Genomic DNA, 27,593 nt, shown 5'->3' on the forward strand with positions numbered 1-27,593 from the left:
AAGGTAAAAGAGGAGAGTGAAAAAGTTGACTTAAAGTTCAACATTCAGAAAACAAAGATCATGGCATCTGGTCCCATCACTTCATGGGAAATAGATGGGGAAACAGTGGAAACAGTGTCAGACTTTATTTTGGGGGGCTCCAAAATCACTGCAGATGGTGACTGCAGCCATGAAGCTGAAAGATGCTTACTCCTTGGAAGAAAAGTTATGACCAACCTAGATAGCATATTGAAAAGCAAAGACATTACTTTGCCAACAAAGGTCTGTCTAGTCAAGGCTATGGTTTTTCCAGTGGTCATGTATGGATGTGAGAGTTGGACTGTGAAGAAAGCTGAGAGCCGAAGAACTGATGCTTTTGAACTGTGGTGTTGGAGAAGACTCTTGAGAGTCCCTTGGACTTGAAGGAGATCCAACCAGTCCATTCTGAAGGAGATCAGCCCTGGGATTTCTTTGGAAGGAATGATACTAAAGCTGAAACTCCAATGCTTTGGCCACCTCATGCGAAGGGTTGACTCACTGGAAAAGACTCTGATGCTGGGAGGGGTTGGGGGCAGGAGGAGAAGGGGACAGCGGAGGATGAGATTTCTGGATGGCATCACTGACTCGATGGACGTGAGTCTGAGTGAACTCCAGGAGTTGGTGATGGACAGGGAGGCCTGGCGTGCTGCAATTCATGGGGTCGCAAAGAGTCGGACACGACTGAGTGACTGAACTGAACTGAACTGAACTGAATGACTGCATTCCCATAAGACATCCGTTTCAGTTACAGTTCAGTTCAGTCACTCAGTCATGTCTGACTCTCTGTAACCCCATGGACTGCAGCACACCAGGCTTCCCTGTCCATCACCAACTCCCAGAGTTTACTCAAGCTCATGTCCATTGAGTCGGTGATGCCATCCAACCATCTCATCCTCTGTCATCCCCTTCTCCTCCTGCCTTCAGTCTTTCCCAGCATCAGGGTCTCTTCCAAAGAGTCCGTTCTTCGCATCAGGTGGCCAAAGTATGCGAGCTTCAGCTTCAGCATCAGTCTTCCAGTGAGTATTCAGGACTGATTTCCTTTAGGATTGACTGGTTTGATCTCCTTGCTGTCCAAGGGAATCTCAAGAGTCTTCTCCAACACCACAGTTCAAAAGCATCAATTCTTCGGCATTCAGCTTACATGGTCCATCTCTCACATGCGTACATGATTACAGGAAAAACCATAGCTTTGACTAGACAGACCTTTGTTGGAAAAGTAATGTCTTTGGTTTTTAATTACTGTCTAGGTTGGTCGTTGGGCTTCCCTCATAGATCAGTCAGTAAAGAATCTGCCTGCAATGTAGCAGACCTGGGTTCGATTCCTGGGTGGGGAAGATCCCCTGGAGAAGGAAATGATAATCCACTCCAGTATTCTTGCCTGGAAAATCCCATGGACAGAGGAGCCTGGCGGGCTACTGTACCTGGGGTCAAAAGAGTCGGACACAACTTAGCAACTAAACCACCACCAGGTTGGTCATAGCTTTTCCTCCAAGGAACAAGAATCTTTTAATTTCATGGCTGGAGTCACCATATGCAATGATTTTGGATCCCAAGAAAATAAAGTCTGTCACTGTTTCCATTGTTTCCCCATCTATTTGCCATGAAGTGATGAGACAGGATGCCATGATCTTAGTTTTTTGAATTTGAGTTTTAAGCCAGCTTTTTCACTCTCCTCTTTCACCTTCATCAAGAGGCTCTTCAGTTCCTCTTTGCTTTCTGCCATTTTTCAGTTACAGTTGTATGTTAAAAAGTGAAGGTATGCCAGTAGTTCTGTAATATTAATTAATGGTGAAACACACTGAAATTATATTTCTTTCTCCAGCTCCTACAGTAGTTGCTTTGACTGGCAGCTAATACTCTTCCAAAGATCAGTTGAAACACATAAGCTCCATAAACCAAATCTTTCCAGGGCAAACCTCCCAGACTTCATTCCTCATGCTCCTTGAGCCCATCTATCCCCTTCCTCCCTCCACACCTCATCTCTCATCCTTCCTTCTTGAGGCAATGACATTGGTACCTTAGATGAAAATACACAGAAAACAAATAAGAAGAGATCAATGGATTTTTTTCCTAAGTTAGCATGGCTGTGTAAACTCTTACAAAAAAACTGAGACTGTGCATCAATTGTCCTCAAGGAAGTGCTACAAAACAGGACTAGCTGGAAGTGTTTTAAATGAAGGCTCTTGTACATTTTTTTTCCACCAGGGAGAAAAGCCACCAAAAGACGTCCTGGGGGGAAAAGGAGTTAGGGCTAAATCAAGATATTAGAAAACAAATATTTCCCATGTTCTTGTTGTTGTTCAGTCGCTAAGTCGTGTCCAACTCATTTTGACCCCATAGACTGCAGCACACCAGGTTTCCCTGTCCTTCACCATCTCCTGGAGTTGGCTCAAACTCATGCCCATTGAGTCAGTGATGCCATCCAACCATCTCATCCTTCTCGTGCCTTCAGTCTTTCCCAACATCATGGTTTTTTCCAATGAGTTGGCTCTTCACATCAGGTGGGCAAAGTATTGGAGCTTCAGCGAAAGTACTTCTAATGAATATTCAGGATTAATTTCCTTTAGGATTGACTGGTTTGATCTCCTTGCTGTCCAAAGGACTCTCAAGAGTCTTCTCCAACACCACAGTTCGAAAGCATCAGTGCTTCATTGCTTAGCCTTCTTTATGGTCCAACTGACATCCATACATCACCACTGGAAAAACTGTAGCTCTGACTATATGAACCTTTGTCAGCAAAGTAATGTCTCTGCTTTTTAGTACAATGTCTAAGTTTATCATAGCTTTCCTTCCAGGGGTCAAGCATCTTTTAATTTCATGGCTGCAGTCACCATCCACAGTGATTTTGGATCCCAAGAAAATAAAATCTGTCACTGTTTCCACTTTTTCCCCATTTATTTGCCATTAAGTGATGGGTCTAGATGCCATGATCTATAAACCTACAAAGTGAAAAAGGAGAAGAAATACTTATCAATACATTTAGGGAAATTGGTATAACTTTGAAAACAAATCCTTCTAAATATCATATTACATTATCAACTCAAAGGATGATCAGCTCAGATAGCATTAGATAAAAATTTAATACCTTTTTCTGATAATTTTTAGTAAACTAGGAATAAAATAAAAGAGTATTTTTTAATACAATAAAGAATTTTTTGGCCTAATATATGGCATAATGCATGCATGAGTGTGTGCTCAGTCGATTCAGTCATGTCTGAGTCTTTGCATCCCTATGGACTGTACACCACCATGCTCCTCTATCCATGGGGTTCTCCAGGCAAGAATACTGGAATGGGTTGCACTGCCTTCCTCCAAAGGATCTTCCAACCCTGGGTTCTAACCCATGGCTCCTGCATCTCCTGCATTGCAGGCACATTCTTTGCTTCTGAGTCATTGGGGAAGTAGCATAGTACTTAAGGGCAAATATATTAGAGGCTTTCTTGCCAAAATCAAATCAACTCAAAGATACTCAATTATAACTGCTGATGTTCAACATTATTTTTTTAGTTCTCTTTTTTAGTTTTTTAAAAAATCTAGCTGCACCACACAACTTGCAGGATCTTAGTTCCCCAACCAGGTATTGAATCTGGGTTCCGTTCAGTGGAACCATGGAATCGTAGCCACTAGACCACCAGGGAGTTTCCTTCAACATTATTGTTGAAGTGCTAGCCAGTGCAATGAGGCAAGAAACTGAAATAAGAAATGTTAACTATTGAACAATTATACAGACTCTTGTTATTTTTACAGAAATAATTCTATAGCTAGAAAACCCAAGATAGTTGATTGAAAAAATAGGACAAGGTACCCAGATCTTACATTGCCTGTTTCATGTGGTACAAGTGTAGTGTGAAACATCCTGTGTTCAAACAACACTTATGAGTTGAATATAATTGAAAGAATTAACTGAAAAGAAAAAAAAAATTTCTACAGGAAGCTATATCCTTCAAGACTATTTCAGAATTTTGCTATGGCTTAGTATTGTCATTCTGAACATCAATTCTTATTAGATTAAAGGTCTTAGTTATTTGAACTCTCTGCTTGCTTGGTTTGGGGATGAATTAAATTTATATGCTTATGAAATTTTGCAGAGGACTTATATTTCTTGAGCGCCTAAGGAATATCTTGCATATACTTTTGTATTATCTTTTATAATCCTTACAACTCTCTAAAGCAAGTAGTAGTATCTTCATTTTGAGGATACAGCCAGGGAAATAAAGCAATTTTCTCAGTGTCAAACAACAGTTAGTAAGTGATAGAACTGGGGCTTGAATGCAATTCTGTGGTTTACTGTTATGTATCCAATATTTCTGCAAAGGAAAAAGTATTTCCTGGAACAAAGTTCTGCAGAATACAATGTATAGAGCGTGGCATGCATGATGGGGGTGGCAATACTGAAAATAGAAAAGGAAGCTAACATTTACCGCATTGATGGATAACCTCTGATGAAGGCAGATAGGTACACACTTCTTGGGAAATAATAAAATTGGGTTCAGTTCAGTTCAGTCACTCAATCGTCTCCGACTCTTTGCAATCCCATGAACTGCAGCACACCAGGCGTCCTGTCCATCACCAACTCCCGGAGTCCACCCAAACCCATGTCCATCGAGTTGGTGATGTCATCCAATCATCTCATCCCCTATCGTCCCCTTCTCCTCCTGCCCTCAATCTTTCTCAGCATCAGGGTCTTTTCAAATGAGTCAGCTCTTCGCATCAGGTGGCCAAAGTATTGGAGTTTCAGCTTCAATATCAGTCCTGCCAATGAACACCCAGGACTGATCTCCTTTAGGGTGGACTGTTTGGATCTCCTTGCAGTTCAAAGGACTCTCAAGAGTATTCTCCAACACCACAGTTTAAAAGCATCAATTCTTCTGCACTCAGCTTTCTTTATAGTCCAACTTTCACATCCATACATGACCACTGGAAAAACCATAGCCTTGACTAGATGGAACTTTGTTGGCAAAGTAATGTCTCTGCTTTTTAATATGCTGTCTAGGTTAGTCATAACTTTCCTTCCAAGGAGTAAGCATCTTTTAATTTCATGGCTGCAATCACCATCTGCAGTGATTTTCGAGCCCAGAAAAATAAAGTCAGCCACTGTTTCCAGTGTTTCCCCATCTATTTGCCATGAAGTGATGGGACCGGATGCCATGATCTTCGTTTTCTGAATGTTGAGCTTTAAGCCAACTTTTTCACTCTCCTCTTTCACTTTCATCAAGAGGCTCTTTAGTTCTTCTTCACTTTCTGCCATAAGGGTGGTGTCATCTGCATATCTGAGGTTATTGATATTTCTCCCGGCAATCTTGATTCCAGCTTGTGCTTCCTCCAGCCCAGCATTTCTCATGATGTACTCTGCATAGAAGTTAAATAAGCAGGGTGATAATATACAGCCTTGGCATACTCCTTTTCCTATTTGGAACGAGGCTGTTGTTCCATGTCCAGTTATAACTGTTGTTTCCAGACGTGAATATAGGTTTCTCAAGTGGCAGGTCAGGTGGACTGGTATTCCCATCTCTTTCAGAATTTTCCACCGTTTATTGTGATCCACACAGTCAAAGGCTTTGGCATAGTCAATAAAGCAGAATTAGATGTTTTTCTTCAACTGTCTTGCTTTTTCGATGATCCAGCGGATGTTGGCAATTTGATCTCTGGTTCCTCTGCCTTTTCTAAAACCAGCTTGAACATCTGGAAGTTCACGGTTCACGTAGTGCTGAAGCCTGGCTTGGAGAATTTTCAGCATTACTTTACTAGCGTGTGAGATGAGTGCAATTGTGCGGTAGTTTGAGCATTCTTTGGCATTGCCTTTCTTTGAGATTGGAATAAAAACGGACCTTTTCCAGTCCTGTGGCCATTGTTGAGTTTTCCAAATTTGCTGGCATATTGAGTGCAGCACTTTCACAGCATCATCTTTCAGGATTTGAAATAACTCAACTGGAATTCCATCAGCTCCACTAGCTTTGTTCGTAGTGATGCTTTCTAAGGCCCACTTGACTTCATATTCCAGGATAATTGGCTCTAGGTGAGTGATCATACCATCGTGATTATCTGGGTCGTGAAGATCTTTTTTGTGCAGTTCTTCTGTGTATTCTTGCCACCTCTTCTTAATATCTTTTGCTTCTGTTAGGTCCCTACCATTTCTGTCCTTTATTGAGCCCGTCTTTGCATGAAATTGGGTTAGCTCTTCCTACATTAAAATATTAAGCAACACTTTCATCCTAGACAGGTTCTAACATAAATGACCAGAGTGCGCACAAACTGAGCATTGGAAGTCCCCAGTTTGTCTTATTATAAGAAGAATCCAATGTGACTTGGTTGAGCTCTGTCTCTGATTAAAGACACCATAAGCACAGCAGCAGAATATATAGCCATCTTGGACTATTTTGGGACCCAGTCAAGAGTCATGTTGCATAGGTGTGGTTCTCAATGTAACTGCTCTCTGTGGTTTATCTGGTCAACTGTGGTGGCTGCATTCCTCCCCAGTGAAGGGGAACCAGAGGACCACCCACACACTCTTAGCAAGGCTGAGAAAATTACTTCTGGGAATAAACCATCTGTGCTATTGATTGGATTGATTTGCCCACAGGAGGTTAGGATAGCTCTGATGATTTATGTCCCCAGTCCATGGGGTCGCAAAGAGTCGGACGTGAGTGAAGTGACTTAGCATAGAAGTTATGACTTAGCATAACTTAGAAGATGAATTCAATCTGAAGCATGTAGGTTTCAGGAAACAGGAAATGTATTCAAGAGGCAATGTCACAAGATAGTTGGAGACATGGGCTGTGACTTAGAAAGTATGATTCTCCATAAGGGTTGAAGCCCTGGAAATAAATATACTCATGAGAGAGGATATAAGTAGAGAAAAGCAAGAGCATAAAGGCTAACCTTGATATTGATAGTAAGATTTCTCTGTTAACCTAGCTTAAATTTTTACAAAGGCCACATGGTTTCAAAATGGAAAAAAAAAAAAAAAAACAACTTGACTATTAGAGGCCTCTGTGAAGGGAACTGTGCATGTATCTAAAAGGACCTAGAGGTGTAATGTACTTACACACTGAAAAAAAAAACCTTTAATTGAAGCTCTGCAGCAAAGGTTATCATGCTTTAAGTTGTGTCAACATGTACCGTACAATTAGAGGGACCATCCTATGAAGAGGGCTTCAACACAGGGATAAAGGGTAATGACAAATGCACGTCTTACTTGGTTGGGAAGCATAAACAGTAGAGTTACTATAATAACCATTTCTGGTTTCATTTAACATTTTTATGTATGGTCTGGGTGAGATTTTGCAGTGAAATGTCTAAGTTCTCAGATGATGAATCATTTAGTCCAAACACCCATTCAAAGCTCTCCTATTTGCTGACTGTGTGACCCCTGACAAGTTATTTAACCTCTCCTGTCCTATTTCCTCAACTCTAAAATAATGAAATTGGATACAAACGTCTTAGCTAGAAATTCTATAACTTAGCTTAACTCAGCTCCCTTCTGTATGTCTACAATGAAAACAACACATAATCAAGTTCTTTGGTTGATTAGAGCAACATTACAGAGTGACGATTGTGGGGTCAAGGACCAGAGTAAGCAATTGTCAGAATTATTCACTATACAGAGTTCATTGTAACCAGATTGGCAAAGCACTGTTTCTGCCAGCCATCTGCTGGATCATAAAAATAGCTTTGTTATACAGGACTATCCTTTATAATTGGATTTAACCTGTATCACAGATTTCTTCAGCAATAAATTTATAAATCTCACAGCATTTTAGAGCCAAGGCTCACAAAATTTTAGAGTAAGAGGTCACCTAGTCCTTGTCTATATTTGGCAGAAGGAGAGAGAAATGCAGACAGGTGAAGTGCTTTGCCCAAGGTCAGACAGCTAATAAGTCATAGAGCTATATCTCTAGACAACTAGTCCAGTTCTTTTCTTATACTTGGTTCCTAAAGCGGTCCGAAATATAGCCATTTGAATCCTCAGGCCAGACCTAGTTTGAAGCTGTTTTGGCAGGCCTGTCAGACACAGATGTGGCTAGATAATAATGGTGATAAGAAATGAATGTGATGATTATAGCTGCTATTTCTTGAGTACCTGTATGTTCGAGGCATTGTGCTAAGTACTGTGCATTATCTCACTTAATCCTCCTTACATTTTTTTTTTTTTGAGGTAGATATTATAGTCCCAGTTTTCATAAATGAAAACATTCAGAAGTGGAGTAACTTGCTCAAGGTCACACAGGTAGTGAACGTTAGAACTAAAATTCCAACCCAGTTCTGAAGGAATAACAAAGCTCAAGCTTTTTCCACAACCTTAGTATTTACCAAACACTATAATCCAGAACATTAATTCAACAAGAGATAGGTATTTTCAGAAAAAGTTCTGTGGCCAAATGCTGCATTGCATATCCCATTTTGGAGAGTCACACTTCTCATTTGTGTATTCAAAGATGTAAGAACTCTTCAGTGAAGAAACCTGTTTATTTTCCCTTGACCCTATGTTTCCCAAACTCTTTTTGTCCAAAAAATCCTTTTTCTAAGGACATCTGTTAATATCACACAGGACCTTGCACTGCCTGGAATGTAGTGTAAAAAACTGCCTTAGAACACAGTTCATTCCATTCATCTTTCTAATTCTCTTCAGAGACTCTTTGCTCTTAGGCCTGGCTTTTTCATCCTAACCACTAAAGTGACCAAAGACTTGATGTTGCAAAATATTTCTTTAGCAAGAATACACGCTTGTCACTTTGGGAACATCTCTGGTGACATGCAGGAACCTATACTTCATGGAGCTTGAGAGACCATTAAGAGTCTGAAATGTCAGCAGTTAGTGGGACTGTTTTTGTGTTGCCTGACTACAGTAATATTTTCATATTTTTGACAATATTTTCAAGTCTTTCCTAAACCAAACCAGAACTGAGCCAGAAAAGTTTCATAGTTGATCATAACTTAAGTCATGTTTGTGGAGCCTGAGGCCCCAGGCATGAGCCCCTGCTGCAAGGGCTAGAGAGGAAATCCTTGGATGAAGAATGTAAGCCTTCTCACATCGGAAATACTTCAGAGATTGGGATGTGATGGGGTGGGGTGGGAATCAACTTGCACAGCTCTACCTTTTCTTGCCTTTTTGTCATGCTTAGAGCAGATGTTGAAACTGAAATTTGGGCTCTAAACATGGGCATTCCATGTGGTTCTCATTCAAAATTCTCACTCTTCTGTGAAGCTAATGGCTTCCATCTTCTTCAAACGTATTGAACTTCCCACACGTATTTGGGCATTCTCTCTGTTTACAATTCTTATGGTGTGAGATAGAACATGAGGTAAACTCTTAAGGTTACAAGATTTGAAGATACAGACTGTTGAAGGTTGTTTTTCTTTTTGTTTTTTTTTTCTTAATAAAAGTTTCCAATCCTCATCTGCCAGCCATTATCCTTACTTTCCTCTTTATTGCTTGTCACTGAAGAAATGTTGGCCATGTCCAGTTGTCTGATATAATTCTCTATATAAAGTGAGGGAGCATGAAAGTGGGGAGCCTACTACCTATATAACCAAAGAATAAGTGAAATTAAATTAACATTTATGGAGAACCTACAATGAGCACATCACTTTCACTTATTTAGGCTGCAAAACAACTGTGTAAATTGATGGGCAATTTTTGATGTTATTGGTATACTTAGCAGATTATGATTCAGTAAAAAGTACAATGAACTTGGAGTCAGGGGACTCTCTGTTCACATCCCAAGTTTACCTTTTCCTATAGTCATTCATTTATTCTTTCAGCAAACATTGTACTGAGCACCTACTATAAAATACATTAGGTACTGGAGATACAGAGATGAGTAAGACATAGCCCTTGCCCTCAAGGAGTTAACAATTTAGTAAGTTAAACAATACATGATCAGAAAACTGTAATTTTATAGATGTAATAGTTTATTATGGGAATACAAAGAATTTGTGGCCTGAGCTGAGTCTTAACAAATGAGCAGGCATTGAGAAAAGGGTGAACTGAAGAAGTGCAGAAGGTAGGCATGAAGGAAGTACAGAGACAAGAGGGAAGGGGGTAGTACAGAGGGTATAGAGCCAGGGCTTGAAGATCCATGTTGAACTACGTGCAGTTCAGTGTTGCTTTTAAACTTGTGGATATTTTATAAAAATGTTTGTAGTTAATAGACTATGTTTTAGAGCAGTTTTAGGTTTATAGGAACATTTAGCACAAACAGTTCCCATATACTCTCTTTCCCCCAACCCTGGCAACCACTTATCTTTTAATTAATTGTCGCCACAGTTTTGTCTTTTCCAGAATGTCATACAATTGGAATCATGAAGTAGGTAGCTTTTTCAGGCTGGCCTCTTTCACTTAGCAATGTGCACTTAAAGTTTCTCCATGTCTTTGTGTGGCTTTATAGCTTATTTCTTTTTACTGCTAAATAATATTCCACTGTATGGAGGGACCACAGTTTGTTTATCCATTCACCTATTAAATGATATTTTAGTTGCTTCCCAGTTTTGGAATCATGGATAAAGCTGCTATAAACATTCATATGCAGGTTTTGTTTGAATATAAGTTTCAACAATTTGCAACAAAACCTAGAAGTGTGGTTACTGGGTTGTGTAAAAGTGTTAACTTGCTCAGTTGTGTCCAACTCTTTGCAAGTCTATGGACTGTAGCCCGCCAGGCTCCTCTGTCCATAGGATTCTCCAGGCAAGAATACTGGAGTGGATAGCCATTCCCTTTTTCAGGGGATCTTCCCGACCCAGGGATCCAACCTTGGTCTCCTGCATTCCAGGCAGATTCTCTACTGTCTGAGTCACCAGGGAAGCCCCACTGGATTGTGTGGTAAGACTATTTTAACTTTGTAAGAAATTGCCAAACTTTCTTTCAGGGTGCCTATACTATTTTGCATTCCCACCTGCACTGAATGAGATTCCTGTTGCCCTACATCCCTGTCAGCATTTAGTATTGTCAGTGTTTTGTATTTTAGCAATTCTAGTAGATGTGCAGTGCTAGCTCATTGGCTTGATTTGCATTTCCCTAATGACTTTAGCTGTTGAGATCATATGCTTACTTGTAATCTATATATCTTCTTTGGTGAGGTGTCTGTTTCAATCTTTTACCAATTTCTTAATTGGATTATTTTCTGATTGTTGTTTTAAGTGTTCTTTTTATATACTGAATACCAGTCCTTTACCAGATATGTGTTTTGCAAATATTTTCTCCCAGTCTGTGGCTTGTCTTTTGATTAACTTAAGAGGGTCTTTCTCAGAGCAGAAGTTTTTAATTTTATTTAAGTCCAACTTCATAATTTGTTTCTTTCGTGGATTGTGCTTTTAGAGCACTGCCTAAAAATCCAATGCCAAACCCAAGGTCAAGTAGACTTTTTCACATGTTATTTTCTAGGAGATTTGTTCTGTTTCAGAATAAGAAACTTTTGAGAGTTTCTGTAGTTGACTGCCTTTTTCCTGCTGTGCCACTCACTTTGAATCTGTATTACCTCAACTCCTCAGAGAGAAACAAGGATAGGAAGTCCTCATTTAGAAAACATTTCCTAATTTTACATTTTTAAAGTTAATATTTGGCAAAACTAATACAATTATGTAAAGTTTAAAAATAAAATAAAATTAAAAATAAATAAATAAATAAAAATAAAAATAAAACCCTTCTTCAACCCCCAACTGCTAACCCCATCATGAATAATTTGATTTAATACAAGTTAAGTTTATAAATAAATGTGTTCTTTTTCCTCAAAAATCACTTAAGCAACTTTACAAGAATCATTGTTTAAAAAATTTACCTAGAGAAATTAAAGTACCATTTTCCCCCTAACACAGATGGTGCTCAAGGATTCACATATCAAGGTCGTTTGCTTAGAGCATCACTCTTTAGTTGTTCTGTTAGCAGGTGGGCTTTGGGTCTTCTTAATCACTCTTTTCTTCTCCTTGAGAATGTCTGTACTCTGGTTTCAGTTCCCATGTGTCTTTGTGGATCCCTTTTACATTTTGAATACCAATTTCTTTTAAGATTTCCTTCAGGTACAACACAGGCTGTTTTGTGATGTCCTCCAAGTCCTTAAGATTATAATATTGATGTTTCTCAAAAGCCAAAACCAGCTTGTCTAAAATGTGTTGTTTATCAGTTCAATGATGTTTTCCATCTTCTTCTTTTTCCTTTTATATTCTATATTGTATTGATGATTAGCAACAGGTTTGTAATTGGTTGTCACAACTTTGTCCAGGTGCTGTGGTAGCCTTACAGGATTGGAAGATTCTTCTATTTGTAATCTCTTGAATCGCTGATAGTTTTCACTGGCAGCGGGTCAGCATTCAGCTCTTTGTACCACTATTCCTTCCAGTGAAAGCTTATCTGATGAGCTCTGAATAAACCCTGTTAATGTCTGTCCTCTAACACTTTGCAAGATAAATTCATGTTCTCTAGAGCACTGACTGAAGCTATTTTTCTGCCAATATCATAAGTATTTGCAAGATCCTCTTTCAAAGTAAATGACACCTTGGTCCTTCCTTGATTTTTGGAAATCCACAGTTTTCCAACTTCACTTCTTTCAGGGGCCTTAGCCCATTGCAGTGACAGATATCAAAGAACCCTGACCCGCCACATTCTGGTGTTCTGTTTGGCGCCTGTCACGTCAAGTTCCCTGCTTTCAGCCATGGATCTGTTGCCAGCAAAGGTGTGCAGGTCAAAGTAGCGGGTCCCAGGAGCTGGGGGCTATGGGGCAAAGGGCCAGAGCAGAAAGCAAAAATGGCTGGAGGCTGACTGTGAAGAGCTGGGGTTCACATGCTGGGATGCTGGAAGCCAGGGAACTTCCAGGAGTTTTAGAGTTCTGTGTTTTACACTTAGTTCTATGATCCATTTTGAGTTTATTTTTGTGGAAGGTATAAGGACAGTGTCTGGATGCTTTTTTTTTTTTTTTTTTTGCATGAGCTGTCCAGTTGTTCCAGCACCATTTGTTGAAAAACCTATTCTTTCTCCATTGGATTGCTTTGTTCCTTTGTCAAAAATCAGTTAACTATATTTGTTTGGGTCAACTTCTGTGCTCTCTATTCTGGCCATTAACCTGTATGTCTATTGTTCCACCAATACCAACACAATCATGATTACCATATCTTTATGCTAAATTTTGTATCAGGTAGTTTTGGCCCTCCAACTTTGTTCTTATACTTGAATATTGTGAGTCTTTTTCCTTTGTGCATAAAATACAAAGTCAGGGTTTTTTACATCCACAAAATAGTTTGCTGGGATTTTGACTGGGATTGCATTGAGTCCATAGATAAGTTGAAAAGAAATGACATCTTAACAGTATCGAGTCTTCCTGTTCGTGAACATGGAATATCCTTCCATTTATTTAGGCTTTTATTTCTTTCATCAGAGTTTTATAGTTTTCCCTCATATAAATCTTATACATAGTCTGTTTGATTTGTGCATAAGTATTTCTTCTTTTTTGGTGCTAAAGTGTTTTTTTTGTTTGTTTTTTTAATTTCAAATTCCAGTTGTTCATTGTTAGTATAGGAAAACAATTAACTTTTGTATATTGGGTTTGTATCTCACAGCTTTATTATACTTGCTTATTAATTCCAGGAGCATTTTTTTGTCAATGCACTGGGACTTTTTTACATAGAAAATCACAACATCTACAAAGACAATATTATTTCTTTTTTCCCAATCTGTGTGCCTTCTCTTTTCTTATTTTTAACTATTAATTTTATATTGGAGTATAGGCAATTAACAATGTTGTGATAGTTTCAGGTGGAACAGCAAAGGGACTCAGCCATACATAAACATGTATCCATTCTCCCTCAAACTCCCCTCCCATCCAGGCTGCCACATAACATTGAGCTGATTTCCCTGTGCTCTACAGTAGATCCTTGTTGGTTATCCATTTTAAATACAGCGGTGTGTACACATCCATTCCAAACTCCCTAACTATCCCTTCCCCCTACCCTTCCCCACTGAAAACCATAAGTTCTTTCTCTAAGTCTGTGATTCTGTTTCTGTTTTGTAAGTTCAGTTCAGTTCAGTCACTCAGTCGTGTCCTACTCTTTGCGACCCCGTGGACTGCAGTACGCCAGGCTTCCCTGTCCATCACCAACTCCTGGAGCTTGCCCAAACTTATGTGCATTGAATCAGTAATGCCATCCAACCATCTCATCCTCCATCGTCCCTCTCTCCTCCTGCCTTCAATCTTTCCCAGCATCAAGGTCTTTCCCAATAAGCTAGTTCTTTGCATCAGGTGGCCAAAGTACCAGAGTTTCAGCTTCAGCATCAGTCCTTCCAGTGAATATTCAGGACTGATTTCCTTTAGGATTGACTGGTTTGATCTCCTTGAAGTCCAAGGGACTCTCAAGAGTCTTCTCCAGCACCACAGTTCAAAAGCATCAGTTCTTCAGTGCTCAACTTTCTTTATAGTCCAACTCTCACAATTATACATAACTACTTGAAAAACCATAGCTTTGATTGGTAAGTAAGTTCATTTGTATAATTTCTTTTTAGATTCTGCATGTAAGAGATGTCATATATTTCTCCTTCTCTGTCTGACTTCACTTAGTAAGACAATCTCTAGGTCTGTCCATGTTGGTGCAAGAGGTATTATTTCATTCTTTTCAATGGCTGGGTTATTATTCCATTGTATATGTGTATCACGTCTTCTTTATCCATTCCTTTGTCAGTGGATATTTAGGTTGCGTCCATGTCTTGGCTATTGTAAACAGTGCTGCAGTGAACATTGGGGTACATGTATCTTTTTGATTTATGGTTTTCTCCAGACATATGCCCAGGAGTGGGATTGCAGAGTCTTGTAGTAGCTGTATTTTTAGTGTTTTAAGGAACCTCCTGTTCTTCATAGTTGTACCAATTTACATTCCCACCAACACTATAGGAGGATTTCCTTCTCTTCACACCCTCTCTAGCATTTATTGTTTATGGACATGTTTTATGATAACCATTTGGACTGGTGTGAGGTGATGTCTCTTAGTTTTGATTTGCATTTCTCTAATAATTGAATACTTGGATGCAATCTCAAAAATGACAGAATGATCTCTGTTGGTTTCCAAGGCAAACCATTCAATATCACAGTAATCCAAGTCTATGGCCCAACCAGTAATGCAGAAGAAGCTGAAGTTGAACGGTTCTATGAAGACCTACAAGACCTGCTAGAACTAACACCCAAAAAAGATGTCCTTTTCATTATAGGGGACTGGAATGCAAAAGTAGGAAGTCAAGAAACACCTGGAGTAACAGGCAAATTTGGCCTTGGAGTACAGAATGAAGCAGGGCAAAGGCTAACAGAGTTCTGCCAAGAAAACGCACTGGTCATAGCAAACACCCTCTTCCAACAAGACAGGAGAAGTCTCTACACATGGACATCACCAGATGGTCAACACCAAAATCAGGTTGATTACATTCTTTGCAGGCAAAGATGGAGAAGCTCTATACAGTCAGCATAAATAAGACCGGGAGCTGACTGTAACTCAGATCATGAACTCCTTATTGCCAAATTCAGACTGAAATTGAAAAAAATGGGGGAAACCACTAGACCATTCAGGTATGACTTAAATCAAATCCCTTATGATTATACAGTGGAAGTGAGAAATAGATTTAACGGCCTAGATCTGATAGATAGAGTGCCTGATGAACTATGGATGGAGGTTCATGACATTCTACAGGAGACAGGGATCAAGACCATCCCCATGGAAAAGAAATGCAAAAAAGCAAAATGGCTGTCTGGGGAGGCCTTACAAATAGCTGGGAAAAGAAGAGAAGCAAAAAGCAAAGGAGAAAAGGAAAGATATACCCACTTGAATGCAGAGTTCCAAAGAATAGCAAGGACAGATAAGAAAGCCTTCCTCAGTGTTCAGTGCAAAGCAATCGAGGAAAACAACAGAATGGTAGACTAGAGATCTCTTCAAGAAAATGAGAGATACCAAGGGAACATTTCATGCAAAGATGGGCATAATAAAAGGCATAAATGGTATGGACCTAACAGAAGCAGAAGATATTAAGAAGAGGTGGCAAGAATACACAGAATAACTGTACAAAAAAGATCTTCACGACCCAGATAATCACAAAGATGTGAATACCCACACTCACCTAGAGCCAGACATCCTGGAATGTGAAGTCAAGTGGGCCTTAGGAAGCATCACTATGAACAAAGCTAGTGGAGGTGATGGAATTCCAGTTGAGCTATTTCAAATTCTAAAAGCTGATGCTGTGAAAGTGCTGCACTCAATAGGTCAGCAAATTTGGAAAACTCAGCAGTGGCCACAGGACTGGAAAATGTCCGTTTTCATTCCAATGCCAAAGAAAGGCAATGCCAAAGAATGCTCAAACCACTGCACAATTGCACTCATCTCACACACTAGTAAAGTAATGCTCAAAATTCTCCAAGCCAGGCTTCAGCACTACATGAACCGTGAACTTCCTGATGTTCAAGCTGGTTTTAGGAAAGGCAGAGGAACCAGAGATCAAATTGCCAACATCCGCTGGATCATCAAAAAAGCAAGAGAGTTCCAGAAAAACATCTATTTCTGCTTTATTGACTATGCCAAAGCCTTTGACTGTGTGGATCACAATAAACTGTGGACAATTCTGAAAGAGATGGGAATATCAGTCCACCTGACCTGCCACTTGAGAAACCTATATTCAGGTCAGGAAGCAACAGTTAGAACTGGACATGGAACAACAGACTCGTTCCAAATAGGAAAAGGAGTAGGTCAAGGCTGTATATTGTCACCCTGCTTATTTAACTTATATGCAGAGTACATCATGAGAATCGCTGGGCTGGAGGAAGCACAAGCTGGAATCAAGATTGCCGGGAGAAATATCAATAACCTCAGATATGCAGATGACACCACCCTTATGGCAGAAAGTGAAGAGGAACTAAAAAGCCTCTTGATGAAGGTGAAAGAGGAGAGTGAAAAAGTTGGCTTAAAGCTCAACATTCAGAAAACGAAGATCATGGCATCTGGTCCCATCACTTCATGGCAAATAGATGGGGATACAGTGGCTGACTATTTTTCTGGGCTCCAAAATCACTGCAGATGGTGTTTGCAACCATTAAATTAAAAGACGCTTACTCCTTGGAAGGAAAGTTATGACCAACCTAGACAGCATATTAAAAAGCAGAGACATTACTTTGCCAACAAAGGTCCGTCTAGTCAAGGCTATGGTTTTTCCAGTAGTCAGGTATGGATGTGAGAGTTGGACTATAAAGAAAGCTTTTGAACTGTGGTGTTACAGAAGAATTGATGCTTTTGAACTGTGGTGTTGGAGAAGACTCTTGAGAGTCCCTTGGACTGCAAGGAGATCCAACCAGTCCATCCTAAAGGAGATCAGTCCTGGGTGTTCATTGGAGGGACTGATGTTAGAGGGACTGATGTTGAAGCTGAAACTCCAATACTTTGGCCACCTTATGCGGAGAGCTGAGTCATTGGAAAAGACCCTGATGCTGGGAAAGATTGAGGGCAGGAGGAGAAGGGGACGACAGAGGATGAGATGTTTAGATTGCATCACTGACACAATGGACATGGGTTTGGGTGAACTCCGGGAGTTGGTGATGGATAGGGAGGCCTGGCGTGCTATGGTTCATGGGGTCACAATGAGTCAGACATGACTGAGCAGCTGAACTGAACTGAATAATTAGCGATGTTGAGCATGTTTTCATGTGCCTGTTGTATGCCTTTTCTTTCTTGTCTTACCTTATTGCATTAGCTGGGAGCTCCAGTGTGATGTCAAATAGTAGTGGTCAGATGGGACATCCTTCCCTCATTCTCAGTCATAGAGTGAAATCATCTAGTTTCTCAGCATAAGTATGATATTAGCTATAGATTTTTGTAGATTTTTTAATCAAACTGATCAAGTCTCTCTTTTCTCCTAATTTGACAAGAGCTCTCATCATGAATGGATCTTGGATTTTATCATTTTGATATTTGGCAAAACTAATACAATTATGTAAAGTTTAAAAATAAAATAAAATTTAAAAAAAAATGATTCTTCTGCATCTATTGATAGTGATCATATGGTTTTTCTTCTAAAGCATGTCACTGTATGATGGATTAAGTCAGTTTTTTAATATTAAATCAGCCTTGTGTACTAGAAATAAATACCACTTAGTTGTGCTGTATAATTTTTGTAACATTGTTGAATTTGACTTGCTAATATTTTGTTGAGGATTTTTGCAACTATTTTCAATGAGATGTTGGTCTGTAGTTTTCCTTTCTTTTAATATATTTGACTTTGGTATTAGGATAATTCTGGCTTCATGGAATGAGCTAGAAAGTGTTCCATCTGGTTCTATTTTCTGCAAGAGGTTGTAGAGAATTGTTATAATTTCTTCCCTAAACGATAAAATTCATCAGTGAAACCATCTGGGCCTGGTACTTTCTGTTTTAAAAGGTTATTAATTGTTGATTCAATTTCTTTAATATATATAGGCTTTTCAGATTATATAGTCAATTTCTTTAATATATATAGATGTGTTATCATTTCAGATTATATGTTTCTCCTTATATGAGTCTTGATAGATTGTATCTTTCAAATAATTAGCCAGTTTCATCTAAGTTATCAAATTTGTGAGCAGTTTGTTCATGGTATTATTTTATTATCCTTTTAATGTACATTAGATCAGTAGTAATGGTCCTTCTTTCCTTTCTGATATTAGTAATTTGTGTTTTTTTTCTCTCCCTTTCTTGGTTAGCCTAGGTAAGGGTTTATCAATATTATTCATCTTTTCAAAGAACCAGCTTTTGGTTTCATTGATCTTTTTTTTCATTGCTTTCTTGTTTTCAATTTCATTTCTTTTACTTTGATTTTTATTTTTCTTCTCTCGGGCTTAATCTGAATTCAATTTGCTCTTCTTTTTCTAGTTTCCTGAGGTGGAATCTTAGATTAAATATTTTCCAAAATCGTTTAGATCTTTTTTCCTATTGTAATTCATGTGATTTTCCAACTACTTTCTGTCACTGATCTCTAGTTTAATTCCATTGTAATAAGAGAATACAATCAATATGATAACTATGCTTTTAAATTTACTAAGGTATGTTTTATGACACATAATGTTTATCTCAGTGAATGTTCCATGTGAACTTGAGAAGAGTATATCCTGCTATTGTTGGATGAAGTATTCTATAAATGTCAGTTAGATACTAGTTGATTAACGGTGCTATTCAGCTCAGTATATCCTTACCAGTTTTATCCTGCTGGATATTTCAGTTACTGATCAAGGGATGGTGAAGTCTCCAACTATAATAGTGGAGTCATCAGATTTTGCCATAAGATTAAAGGATCTTATGTCACAGAAAATTGACCCCTCTATCACTATATAATTCCTGATAATTTCCCTTCCTCTGAAGTCAACTTTGTCTGAAATTAGCTTGCTTTTGATTAGTGTTAGCATGGTATATCTTTCACCATCCCTTTACTTTTAATCTGCCTTTGTCTTATAGTTAAAGTGTTTATTTCTTACAGAAATAGTTGGTTATTGGTTTTTTTATCTACTTTGACAGTTTCTATCTCTTAACCGATATATTTATTCCATTCAAAGTGATTATTGAAGGACTTCCCTGGTGGTCCAATGGATAAGACTTTGGGCTCCCAGTGCAGTGGGCTTAGGTTTGATCCCTGTTCAGGGAACTAGATCTGACATGCTGCAGCTAAGAGTTTGCATGCTGCAACTAAAGATGCTGCATACTGCAATTAAAGATCTAGCATGGCACAGTGAAGACTGAAGACCTCAGGTACTGCAATTAAGACCCAGTGCAGCCAAATAAATAAGTAAATAATAGGAGAGAACTGAAGAAATGTGTTTTTTTTATTTTAATTAATTATTGATAAGTGTATGCCCCAACCAGTAACGCTGAAGAAGCTGAAATTGAACGGTTCTATGAAGACCTACAAGACCTTTTAGAACTAACACCCAAAAAAAGATGTCCTTTTCATTATAGGGGACTGGAATGCAAAAGTAGGAAGTCAAGAAACACCTGGAGTAACAGGCAAATTTGGCCTTGGAATACAGAATGAAGCAGGGCAAAGGCTAATAGAGTTCTGCCAAGAGAACATACTGGTCATAGCAAACACCCTCTTCCAACACAACAGAAGACTCTACACATGGACATCACCAGATGGTCAACACCAAAATCAGATTGATTATATTCTTTGCAGGCAAAGATGGAGAAGCTCTATACAGTCAGCAAAAACAAGACCAGGAGCTGACTGTGGCTCAGATCATGAACTCCTTATTGCCAAATTCAGACTTAAATTGAAGCAAGTAGGGAAAACCACTAGACCATTCATGTATGACCTAAATCAAATCCCTTATGATTATACAGTGGAAGTGAGAAATAGATTTAAGGGACTAGATCTGATAGATAGAGTGCCTGATGAACTATGGACTGAGGTTCGTGACATTGTACAGGAGACAGGGATCAGGACTATCCCCATGGAAAAAAAATGCAAAAAAGCAAAATGGCTGTCTGGGGAGGTCTTACAAATAGCTGGGAAAAGAAGAGAAGCGAGAAGCAAAGGAGAAAAGGAAAGATATAAGCATCTGAATGCAGATTTCCAAAGAATAGCAAGGAGAGATAAGAAAGCCTTCCTCAGCGATCAATGCAGAGAAATAGAGGAAAACAACAGAATGGGAAAGACTAGAGATCTCTTCAAGAAAATGAGAGATACCAAGGGAACATTTCATGCAAAGATGGGCTCGATATAGGACAGAGATGGTGTGGACCTAACAGAAGCAGAAGATATTAAGAAGAGGTGGCAAGAATACACAGAAGAACTGTACAAAAAAGAGCTTCACCACCCAGATATGATGGGTGTGAACACTCACCTAGAGCCAGACATCCTCAAATGTGAATATAAGTGGGCCTTAGAAAGCATCACTACGAACAAAGATAGTGGAGGTGATGGAATTCCAGTTGAGTTATTTCAAATCCTGAAAGATGATGCTGTGAAAGTGCTGTGCTCAATATGCCAGCAAATTTGGAAAACTCAACAGTGGCCACAGGACTGGAAAAGGTCAGTTTCCATTCCAATCCCAAAGAAAGGCAATGCCAAAGAATGTTCATAAGTTCAGTCAGTTCAGTTGAGTCGCTCAGTCGTGTCGGACTCTTTGTGACCCCATGAATCGCAGCACGCCACGCCACCAACTCCCAAAGTTCACTCAAACTCACATCCATTAAGTTGGTGATGCCATCCAGCCATCTCATCCTCTGTCGTCCCCTTCTCCTCCTGCCCCCAATCCCTCCCAGCATCAGAGTCTTTTCCAATGAGTTAACTCTTCGCATGAGGTGGCCAATGTACTGGAGCTTCAGCTTTAGCATCATTCCTTCCAAAGAAATTCCAGGGCTGATATCCTTCAGAATGGACTGGTTGGATCTCCTTGCAGTCCAAGGGACTCTCAGGAGTCTTCTCCAACACCACAGTTCAAAAGCATCGATTCTTTGGCGCTCAGCCTTCTTCACAGTCCAACTCTCACATCCATACATGACCACTGGAAAAACCATCACCTTGACTAGATGGATCTTTGTTGGCAAAGTAATGTCTCTGCTTTTGAATATGCTATCTAGGTTGGTCATAACTTTCCTTCCAAGGAGTAAGCGTCTTTTAATTTCATGGCTGCAATCACCATCTGCAGTGATTTTGGAGCCCAAAAAAATAAAGTCTTACACTGTTTCCACTGTTTCCCCATCTATTTCCCATGAAGAATCTTCATACTACCACACAATTGCACTCATTTCACTGCTAGTAAAGTAATGCTCAAAATTCTCCAAGCCAGGCTTCAGCAGTACATGATCCGTGAACTTCCAGATGTTCAAGCTGGTTTTAGAAAAGGCAGAGGAACCAGAGATCAAATTGCCAACATCCACTGGATCATCAAAAAAGCAAGAGAGTTCCAGAAAAACATCTATTTCTGCTTTATTGACTATGCCAAAGCCTTTGACTGTGTGGATCACAATAAACGGTGGAAAATTCTGAAGGAGATGGGAATACCAGACCACCTGACCTGCCTCTTGAGAAACCTATATTCAGGTCAGGAAGCAACAGTTAGAACTGGACATGGAACAACAGGCTGGTTCCAAATAGGAAAAGGAGTAGGTCAAGATTGTATATTGTCACCCTGCTTATTTAATTTCTATGTAGAGTACATCATGGGAAACACTGGGCTGTAAGAAGCACAAGCTGGAATCAAGATTGCTGGAAGACATATCAATAACCTCAGATATGCAGATGACACCACCCTTATGGCAGAAAGTGAAGAAGAACTGAAAAGCCTCTTGATGAAGGTGAAAGAGGAGAGTGAAAAAGTTGGCTTAAAGCTCAACATTCAGAAAACGAAGATCATGGCATCTGGTCCCATCACTTCATGGCAGATAGATGGGGAAACAAAGCTGTAACTCCAGTACTTTGGCCACCTCATGTGAAGAGTTGACTCATTGTAAAAGACTCTGATGCTGGGAGGGATTGGGGGCAGGAGGAGAAGGGGACGACAGAGGATGAGATGCCTGGATGGCATCACCAACTCAATGGACATGAGTCTGAGTGAACTCCGGGAGTTGGTGATGGACAGGGAGGCCTGGCATGCTGCGATACATGGGGTCACAAAGAGTTGGACACGACTGAGCGACTGAACTGAACTGAAGTTAATATATACTATATTTGTAACTTTTTGTATTCATTGACCATTTCTTTGTTTCTTTTTCTGTCTTCCTCTTTTTCTGCCTTCTCTGGCTTTAATCAAACATTTTATATTGCTATGATTCCATTTTCTTTCCTCTTTCATATCAGTTATACTTATAAAAACGTTTAGTGGTTGCCCTAGAGTTTGAAATATATATTTATAACTTATCCAATATTACTTTCAAATAATATTATACCACTTCACAGGTAGTACAAGTACCTTATAGCAAAGTGTTTTCAATTCCTCCCCTGCATCCTTTATACCACAGCTGTTATTTGTTTTTCTTATTCACAAGCTATAATCACTGAATACTTCTTTGCTTTTTATTTTATTATTTTGAGTGAACTATTATCTATTAAATTATTATCTATAAACTATTATCTATTAAATCAATTAAGAATAAGTAAAATAAATAAAATATTTTATTTTACTTTTATTAAGTCCTTCTCTAATATTCTTTCTTTTTGTAGATCCAAGTTTCTGACCTACGTAATTTTCCTTTTCTGAAGAACTTCTTTTAACATTTCTTATAAGACATGTCTCCTGGCAACAAATTCAATCAATTTTTGTTTGAGAAAGTCTTTATTTCAACTTCATTTTTGAAGAATAATTTTGTTGGATACAGAATTCAAGCTTTTTTTTTCTTTAAGCACTTTAAATATTTCACTGCACTCTCTTGCTTGAATAATTTCTGAAGAGAAGCCAATGTAATTTTTTTTTACCCCTCTGCCTTCTTTACAAATTGTCTCTTTGTCTTTTATTTTCTGCAGTTTGAATATGATATGCCTAGTGGTCAGCATTTTGGTATTTGTCCTGCTTGATATTCTCTGAGTTTCTTGGATCTAAGGTTTGGTGTCTGTCATTACTTTTAGAAAACTCTTATTTGATATTACTTCAAATATTTCCTCTATTCCCTCCTCTTTCTTTCTTCTGGTATTCCTATTATGTGCATATACCCCATTTATAATTGTACCACAGTCTTTGGATATGCTATTCCATCTTTTTCATTGCTTTTTTATCTCTGCATTTCATGTATGAAGTTTGTATTGACATCTTCAAGTTCACTAGCTCACTAATAGTGAGTTATTGTTGTTGCTGTTTTGGTTAGCCAATTTTATTTTTTAATTCTATTTATTTAAACTTAAAAAAATGTTCACCCATTTCTCCTACCCCTCCCTCAGCCTTCACCTCTGGCAGCCACCAATCTGTTCTCTGTGTCTATGCGCTTGGTTGGTTTGTTTGTTTGTTTATCTGCTTTTTAATGCCACATATAAGAGAGATCATATGGTATTTGACCTTCTCTGTCTGACTTATTTCACTTAGAATAATGCCCTCAAGGTCATTTGTGTTGTTGTCCATTCTTTTTTATGGCCAAGTAATATTCCATTGGCTTCCCTGGTGGCTCAGTGGTTGAAGAATCCGCCCGCCAATGCTGGAGACATGGGTTCAATCCCTGGTCCTGGAAGATCCCACATGCCGAGGAGCAACTAAGTCCATGTACCACAACGACTGGCCCCAAGCTCTGGAATCCGGGAGCTGCAACTACTGAGCCCATGTGCTGCAGCTCCTGAAGCCCACACACCCTAGAGCCTGTGCTCCACAAGAACAGCCACTCCAATGAGAGGCCCACACACTGCAACTAAAGACTGCTCGCTGCAACTCGAGAAAAACCCTCACAGCAACGAAGACCCAGCACAGCCAAACATAAAAATAAGTTAAAAAAAAAAAAAAGAACCCGCCTGCCAATGTAGGAAACGTGGGTTCAAACCTTGGGTCAAGGAGATCCCCTGGAGGAGGGCCTGGCAACCCACTCTAGTATTCTTGCTTGGAGAATCCCCTGCACAGAGGAGCCTGGTGGGCTACAATCCACAGTGTCACAAAGAATCAGACATAACTGAAGCAAATTAACATGCATGCACACAGGCATGCTCCTTTGTATTTCTGTGATATCAGTTGTAGTATCTCCTCTTTCATTTCTGAGTCTGGTTCTGATGCTTGGTTTATCACTCCAGACTGTGTTTTTAACCTTTACTATGCCTTGTAATTTTTGACTGAAAACCAGATATGATTTACTGGATAAAAGAAACTGAGTTAGGTAGGCCAGTAGTGTAAAGGTTTTATGTTCAACTAAGAGTTAATCTGGACTTCCTAGGTGGCTCAATGGTAAAGAATCTGCTTTCCAAGCAGGAGACACAGTTTCGATCCCTGTGTCAGGAAGATCCCCTGGAAATCTTTAAGAGCACTTTAAATGGCAACCCACTCTAGTATTCTTGCCTGGGAAATCCCATAGACAGAGGAACCTGGTAGGCTACAGTCCATGGAGTTTAAAAGAGTCAGACACGATTTAGCAACTAAACAACAGCAACAAGAGTTAGTTTGTGTTTACTCTTTGATGTAGCTGTGGTGTCAGAGGCTAAAATTGTCTCATTGTTCTTATATTAGTCTCTTCATGTGCTCTTTGATTATCCATAGAAACTTCGTAACTAGGGTCTAAGACTTCCAAAGTTTTTAGTTGTTATCGTTCAGTCACTAAGTCACATCTGACTCTTGGCAACCCCATGGACTGCAGCACGCCAAGCTCCCCTGTCCTCCACTATTTCCTGGAGTTTGCTCAAACTCATGTCCATTGAATCAATGTGGCTATCTAACCATCTCATCCTTTGCTGCCCCCTTCTCCTTTTGCCTTCAATCTTTCCCAGCATCAATGTCTTTTCCAATGAGTCAGCTCTTAGCATCAGGTGGCCAAAGTATTGGAACCTCAGCATCAGTGCTTCCAATGAATATTCAGGGTTGACTTCCTTTAGGATTAACTGGTTTGATATTCTTTCAGTCCAAGGGACTCAAGAGTCTTCTCCAGCACCACAATTCAAAAGCATCAGTCCTTCTGTGCTCAGCCTTCTTTATGGTCCAACTCTCACATCCATACATGACTACTAGGCCCTTTGTTGGTAAAATGATATCTCTGCTTTTTAATACACTATCTAGGTTTGTCATAGCTTTCCTTCCAAGGAGCAAGTGTCTTTTAATTTCAGGCTATAGTCACCGTCCACAATTATTATACAAGAGTGCTGTTAATGTGATGATAAAGTGTGAGTAGAGTGGAATCTACTCTACAGTGGGGCTTCCCTGGTGGCTCAGACAGTAAAGCGTCTGCCTGCAATATGGGAGGCCCGGGTTCAATCCCTGGGTTGGGAAGATCCTCTGGAGAAGGAAATGGCACCCCACTCAAGTACTCTTGCCTGGAAAATTCCATGGATGGAGGAGCCTGGTGGGCTACAGTCCATGGGGTCACAAAGAGTCGGACACAACTGAGCGACTTCACTTTCACTTTCAGAGTGGAATCATTCATTAAACTTATGACTTAGTCTTAGGTCTCAATCTTTTAGTGTGCCTGAGTTGATTTTTCATTCTGTCTGCCCTCTGCTGGATAAGAATAAGAGGCTTATGGAAGCTTCCTGATGGGAGAGACTGACTGGGAAAACTGGGTCTTCTTTGATGGGCGGGGCTATGCTCAGTTCAGTTCAGTTGGCAGTTGTGTCCAACTCTTTGTGACCCCATGGACTGCAGCATGCCAGGCATCCCTGTCCATCACCAACTCCCAGAGCTTGCTCAAACTCATGTCCATCAAGTTGGTGATGCCATTCAACCATATCATCTTCTGTCATCCCCTTCTCCTCCTGCCTTCAATCTTTCCCAGCATCAGAGTCTTTTCCAGTGAGTCAGTTCTTCTCATCAGGTGGCCAAAGTATTGAAGCTTCAGCTTCAGCATCAGTCCTTCCTATGAATATTCAGGACTTATTTCCTTTAGGATGGACTGGTTTGATCTCCTTGCAGTTCAAGGGACCCTCAAGAGTATTCTCCAACACCACAGTTCAAAAGCATCAATTCTTCAGTGCTCAGCTTTCTTTATGTTCAAACGCCCACATCCATACATGACTACTGGAAAAACCATAGCTTTGACTAGATGGACCTTTGTCAGCAAAGTAATGTTTCCGCTTTTTAATATGCTCTCTGGGTTGGTCATAGCTTTTCTTCCAAGGAGCAAGAGTCTTTTAATTTCATGCCTTCAGTCACCATCTGTGGTGATTTTAGAGCCCCCCAAAATAAAGTCTCACTGTTTCCATTGTTTCCCCATCTATTTGCCATGAAGTGATGGGACCAGATGCCTTGATCTTCATTTTTTGAATGTTGAGCTTTAAGCCAACTTTTTCACTCTCCTCCTTCACTCTCATCTAGATGCTATTTAGTTCTTCTTTGCTTTCTGCCATAAAAGTGAAGGTGGTGTTACCTGCATATCTGAGGTTATTAATATTTCTCCCAACAATCTTGATCCCAGCTTGTGCTTCATCCAGCCTGGCATTTCGCATGATGTACTCTGCATATAAGTTAAATAAGCAGGGTGACAATATACAGCCTTGACATACTCCTTTCCCAATTTGGAACCAGTCCATTTTTCCATGTCTGGTTCTAACTGTTGCTTCTTGACCTGCATACAGATTCCTCAGGAGGCAGGTAAGGTAGTCTGGTTTTCCCATCTCTTTCAGAATTTTCCATAGTTTGTTGTGATCCACACAATTAAAGGCTTTGGCATAGTCAGTAAAGCACAAGTAGATGTTTTTCTGGAACTCACTTGCTTTTTTGATGATCCATTGGATATTGGCAGTTTGATCTCTGGTTCCTCTCTGCCTTTTCTAAATCCAGTTTGAACATCTGGAAGTTGTTCTGTTGCAGTCTGGCTTGGAGAAATTTAAGCATTACTTTGCTAGCATGTGAGATGAATGCAACTGTGCAGTAGTTTGAACATTCTTTGGCATTGCCTTTCTTTTAGATTGGAATGAAAACTGACCTTTTCCAGTCCTGTGGCTGCTGCTGAGTTTTCCAAATTTGCTGGCATATTGAGTGCAG

General features: G+C 39.6%; 1 protein-coding gene and 1 pseudogene across 13 annotated transcripts in view; one reads left to right on the plus strand and one right to left on the minus strand.

Annotated features, from left to right (window-relative positions):
• The window catches only part of EDA (ectodysplasin A), a 480,070-nt gene that overhangs the window by 428,519 nt on the left and 23,958 nt on the right, over positions 1–27,593 (plus strand). The gene's annotated exons all lie outside the window — the stretch shown is intronic.
• Positions 11,917–12,664, minus strand: LOC102416413 (annotated as a pseudogene).

Source organism: Bubalus bubalis, chromosome X (genome assembly GCF_019923935.1).
Source record: "Bubalus bubalis isolate 160015118507 breed Murrah chromosome X, NDDB_SH_1, whole genome shotgun sequence".
Taxonomy (NCBI): Eukaryota; Metazoa; Chordata; class Mammalia; order Artiodactyla; family Bovidae; genus Bubalus; species Bubalus bubalis.